The sequence below is a fragment of the Amblyomma mixtum genome, chromosome 3, assembly GCF_055824585.1.
Source record: "Amblyomma mixtum isolate Tamu chromosome 3, ASM5582458v1, whole genome shotgun sequence".
NCBI classification, from domain to species: Eukaryota; Metazoa; Arthropoda; class Arachnida; order Ixodida; family Ixodidae; genus Amblyomma; species Amblyomma mixtum.
In genome coordinates this window covers 270,198,158-270,204,374 of record NC_143014.1, presented here as the reverse complement: position 1 = coordinate 270,204,374, position 6,217 = coordinate 270,198,158, and positions in this window count along the sequence as shown.

The window sequence follows — 6,217 nt, the reverse complement described above, 5'->3', positions numbered from 1 at the left end:
CCGGCGAGACACCACAAGGACATTGCTGCCGTTGCAATCGCGCGCCGGAGCCGGTTCTGTCGGCTTTATCGCACGCCGCACAGCTGATTGCTCTAGCGAATGCCGTGAACGGGTCTTTGGGAAATGTCGAGCGTGCGCGTCGCTTGCAGATTCCAGGGAGCCGGCTTTCACAAAGTATCCACCGAAAGCTGTCGCGCTGTTATCGGTGCGCCCGGCGGGCCCCCGTCTATCTGCCGAGTGCGAGTGTCCTTATTTCCGTTTCGCTCGAGTGCCAGCTCTCGCCTTGCTGCCATGTAGGCCTCGGATCGATTACGACTATCCGCAGTACAGCCGTTTCATTTTGCTGGCGCTACTCGAGTGTATGATACGGTTCTTCATTCATGCGTGGCTCGTAGAAAGCGAAGAGGTCGAGAGCGTGAGGCGTGCGTGCGTAGCACGAAAACGGCACGTGCACAGTCGCCAGCCCCATGCCTCTGCCATCCCCAACGTTAATGGAACTATTAGTTTAGTTCCATTAACGTTGGCCATCCCTGTCGTCGCCGTCGGCCATTTGCGGAAATCTTAAGTCCGCGTCTCCGCGAGGCTTGTTTTCCAAGCAAAAGGTCTCGTTCCCAGAAGGCACTGTTGCATTCTTTGTGGAAACGAAGAGAGTAAAGTTCCCCCTTCCGAGTGAACTCAGGAATGTCGCCAGTTTACTTCAAGATGGTCCCGAGAGAACGGTCGAAAGAGTGCAATGGTACAGTATAGAAAAGGGGATTGCATGCAGTCAACCTCCTTCTGTAGCACTGCAGCTTAAGTCTAGGCAGGAAAGAGAAGGAAATGGGCCTTTGTTCTGTGCCGACAGTAGTGAGCTACCTCATAGAAATTTTCTGCTGAACAACACCGCCGCACAACTTCCTCCCTGCGCACCGCCAGCCAGAACAAGGAACAACCACCAAGGAACCCCACTGCACTGTGACAAAGGATGGATTCCCTCCTTTTCCTGCCTAGACTCTGCTGCCGGCATAGTGCGACCTTCCGGAGTTTTCATTCGCTCGAAGGATGTTAGTGTGTCGCCTGGGTTCGAGACCTTTTGGTTGGAAGACTTATACATCTTTCCGCAAATGGTCAATTGCCACTTTGCTCTGAATCATGAAACTGGAAAGTTAAGAGAAGCTGGGGAGTTAAGTATTCGGCTATCTCGAAAGCCCGTAGAACCAGTATAGCTATCTTCGCAATTAAAAAAAAAACTGAATAGGAATTGGAGAGGAATTACGCGCCAATAGCCTATATGGCTTAGTGCCAATATAAAAATAAATAAGGCCCTGGCCGTACGACCAAGTTAGCGCTGCCACTCTTTTCAGGCAGAGGCCTTTCAGAGGCCTTCGCTCAACAGGAGAGCCAGACACGAGGAGTTAAGGCCCTAGGCGGCGCCTTGAGCGCGGAGGTTTCCAGATCTCCACAGGAATATATATATATTTTTTCACTTGTAGAGCACCGGAGAGCGGTCCCTTTCGTGCTGTAACCTTGTAACCGTTTCGTCGTGCGCTGTCAAGACGAAAGCCTTTTGCTCGACCAGCTTGACTACTTCAACTGCCGATAACAGTAATTGCGCTCCACCTGACCAATCATGGAATACAATTTATAGTTTCAGTGTGCGGCATTCTGTTGACCACATTTCCTGCTGAGCTGTGCTTCTCGTGGTGGAACGGGACAGCTGGTCGCGACGGGAGGTGTAGTCCTCTTTTCCGGTCGCCGTATACAATCAATCAAGTAGATCTATCGATAAAATTGTGGAGGACAATAGAGAATGAAACTGTCGCGACGGTAAATAAAAGTGCCAGCAAAGCCTTGGCCACAAAACAGAAGCATGGCAAATAGGGGGCATAATGAACAGAAGGAGAATTTTTGTAGCAAGGCCCGTCCCCTGACCGGAGCATAATGCAAGGCGCAAGTAAAAATAACAGGGAAACCAGAAAAAAAAAAAGCGCCAAAGGCAGCTAAAGTACTACAGTTTTGAATTCTTTCGAAATAAAGTTTGTTTTTCTGCACCTATAGCTTTGAAATGCGTCCATACGGTCCCAGTAAGTATTATACAAAGACTGTAATGTGCAAATGGGAGAGCGTCAACTGTGCAGGACATCACTTAAGAAAGGCCGATTTGTCCGGACGATTTTGTTCGGTACGCGAATGTTAACAAACCTCAGCAAGTCAAGATTGGAAAGGGAGAGAACATCTACTCACACTCGGCGACACCACAGGTAGCTTGGGACGTATTTCCAGGAAATACATGTCACCAATGGTGTCTGCTTTGAGGTGACGGGAATGTTACTTGCAAATGGACAAGAACTTACTCTGATTCCTTTCGATATGGTCACTATTCGGCTTGCGCTTTCCATTCAAAACATATGATCCGTATCCTAGAAGAAGTGGGCAGAGAAATGTATATAAATAATTAAAATAACGACAATTTTATTGCCAGTTTCTATGATACATTTTCAGTTGAAGGGCTGTCAATACCAAGAAAGGCTTGAGGGACAAGGCCCGGCAAAATCGGCGAAACGACAGAGAAAACTAGCAGGAAAAAAATTCAAAGATTGGCTTGTAAGAAAACACAGAGAGAAAAAGATAAGAAAAAAAGTGTTACACATCAATTTGGTAACAAGAAGTGAAGAACCGATGCACAAACATCAAAGCATGAATGCAGAGGAACCACACAATGATTGAATGTACTGGAGGTATCGGAAGCACAAGATGTTAATAATAATAAGAAGAAAAATAAGCCGCCACGATGGTGCTCGGCTGCTGACCCGAAAAACTCGGGTTCGATCCCGGCCGCGGCGGTCTGGGCTTCTGCTCAAATCTCGGCTCACGCGAAGCGCGGTGTTGACTAGCCTAGTGAAGCTTTTCGCTTCAAAAACTGCAGAGATTGTTTTCTACATTCGAATCAGTACGAAAGCACGGATTTTTGCTATGTGGAATACGACGACTAGAGTTACTGTATATGCTACCAACTGTATACAGTAACTCTAACGACTACGAGCAGGCAGTGCCGCGGGGCGGAGCACTCGCGCCAGGCGAACAGACAAGGGAACAAACACCGGACGATTTTGCGCGGGGTTGGTGCCCATCGGATTAGCGCTCACGCACTGAAACGTTACACACCTGTAATGCGCAACAGCGCGTAGCGTGAGACATGTTGCCAGTGATAACCCCATGCACCCACTGAAAAAAAAAAATGTCACGCTGGCACCTTTATATATCTTCGGTGGTGGTTGGCGTCACCGTGGTTATGGCTGATGCGCAGAAGACGGGCCGGTCGGTACTGCTGACGTCGTGCTGGAGATAGCCATGCACCTTGATGGGATCGGGCTGCACGGGGCAGGACCCCCTTCAACGGAATTAAATTCTTGAATGAAAGAGGGTTCATGTTGTTCCCGTTCTCGCGTCTTTTTGAAGCCCCTTTCAAGAATTTTTAGCTTTTGTGCGTCAAATAAGTGTTCTTGGTTGTTAGAGATTCTTCGAAAACCATGGGCCTGTTAATAAGGGATGCTGCTTTTGCAGTGACGGAGCTTTGTAAATGTAGATGCTTTTGGGCCTCGGCTAGTTTTGTATACACGATTGTACGAACTGACCGTTTGTCGACCACGATGTGAACACCAAGAAAATTAATTTTAATGGTTGAATAGGTGTGAGTAAACCTGATGTTTTGGTGTACGGAGTTGAACTGTCAATGAAAATGAAGAACTTATTGCTGTGTACTTGTCCATTTCATAAAATTATCATCCAAATAACGTTTGTAAATGAATGCCCGAATTGGACAAGAATGAAATTTGGCTCATGTGGTGCATGAAGATGCTGGCATAATTTGGGGAAATTCTTGTATCCATGACGCTGCCACTTACTTGTAGGTAGTGCTGAAGCTCGAATTCGAAGCTATTATATTTTAACACAATTTTGGCCAATGTTCCAAAAACCTTTGGGCTTGGAGATCCATGAAGTTCATGAAAATGTGGATGTCGCCTGTGTGGTTCAGGCCGTTGCACAATTTGCAAAAACATGCAAACCACATGTTCCGCAATGAGTACGAGATCAGAGATCCAGCACAGAATAAATGACAACTTTGTATGGGATTCATCAAACACTGTCTTCTTGAATGCAGTCTGTATAGCCAGCAATACATAAAGCAGACAAGAGAAGGGAAATAAGGGGCTGGACATACGTATGAAGGAAGCCAATAGTCATCGAAATCAAGGAGCATAAGGGAATGCTTCTGTTTTTTTGTGCCGTTAATAAATAGCCGTTCAAAAGTTTAAATATTTTATCGCTGAAAGATAATTGATTATAAAGTAGAAGAGAAACAACCACATGCCACCGGTGGCATACGAACCCACGACCTCCGGATTTCGTGACAGTTACTCTATTCCGCATTCGGGTTAACAACCACATCGCTCACAATGAGTCTCTTCCAAACCTTCCTTTATTTCAACACTCATTTGACACGCTAAAGTAACAATTATTTAAGGCAGCTTAAAAAAAAACATGCCAGAACGTAATAAACGTGAACCTCGTCTTATCCAAAAGTTTAATGCCATTCAAGAGGGCTTTAACAAAATACCTGAAACTCTCTTTTATCTACGCTCCTCAAACCAAATAATCCTAAACCTCTGACTAATGGGTATTGTTAAAATAATAAATATCTCATTTATGCCTTATTAAAGACCTCAACTCCCAATTCTTGCCCCTTCTTACTCTCACTATCAAGCCTCGTGCAGCATTGCAAAGCAACTTTCCGGAAGATCTCTTTCTGGGAACTTGACCGTCCTTCCTGGCTAATTCAAGTTTTTCTTCAGGCCGTCGCGGTGGCTCAGTGGCTATGGTGCTCGGCTGCTGGCACAAAAGACGCGGGTTCGATCCCGGCCGCGGCGATGGAATTTCTTTGGAGGAGAAAGTCTAGATGCCCGTGTACTGTGCGTGTCAGTGCACGTTAAAGAACCCCAGGTGGTCGAATTTCCGGAGCCCTTCACTACGGCGTCTCTCATAGCCTTAGTCGCTTTGGGACGTTAAACCCCATAAACCAACCAATCAAGTTTTTCTTCCTTTTTTTCCCCTCTCTCTTTCTTTTCCTTGTGAGGGACTGACCCCCCCCCCCCCCCTCCCCCCCCTCGCTTCGGTTCGACGACCTGCTGCCCGGATGATTACACCAAACGGGCGGCGGGGAGGAAGCACTGTCATCTGAAATGCGAAACCCAGTCTTTGGGAGCGCCTACGCGCCTTTCCTTTTTCCTCTTTTTTTTTCACAATCCGGCCCCCAGTGTCTATTCTGCGCACAGGTAAAGTGGCCAACCCTCCAAACTGCTTTGGAACTCCCACACCGTGGGTGTTCTTGCCCACCACCCCCGCATGACTCTGACGATGTTGCTCATTTCATCACTTTCTAATATTTCCTTCTATCTACTCACGGGAAATTAGTTGAAAACCAGAAAGTTTCCGCTTTTGCTCAGCGCCACTGCCTTGGCGCCGCATCGACGGTGGAGCACGTGTTTCCATTTTGTTTGTTTGTATATTTTTTGCTGCTTTTGTCGTTGTCGACCTTCCCCTGTCCCCCGTCTCGTCTTCCTCACCCTTCCTGTCGTGCTTTTTTTTTTTCATTTTTTTGCCCACCTTATTCCTGTAAGGATCCCCTTTTTCGGCGGTTGCTGTTTGTTTTCTTTTTGCCCTTCTCGGTAGCTTCCAACCCTTGTCAATCTGAAGTGATGTAACTAGTCTTCAGAAAGACCGGAGATCGGTCGAAACGTCGACAATAAATGTGTCTTTGAAACAGCCTACTCTCATCAACCTTTCACCTTCCGCCAACGGAACCTCCTTACATGGTGTTTCAGAGAAGGTGAACAAATGTTTTTTAAAACGAGCTTTTTCAGGTATGAAGGCGGCTTCTGCGGGAAAATAATACCGGCGTTGGCGGACATCAGAAAACATGTAAATAATGTTAAATAGTTAGCCACTCATTTCTGATAATTTTAATTAACTGTTTAACTATAACAGTTATGTGCCAGCTCCAACGACACTTCCTGGGCGTACGCGCTCAGCGTCGGCGCTCCTATAGCGTACGCCGGAACCGGTCTGCGCATACGCACTGCGGGAGACGGCAGCGAACCTCGGCGAGGCGCCGATATCTGTCCGTGCTAGACATCGACGCCAGCGCACGGGCGCTGGCACACGCGTCGGAAGCGGGGGC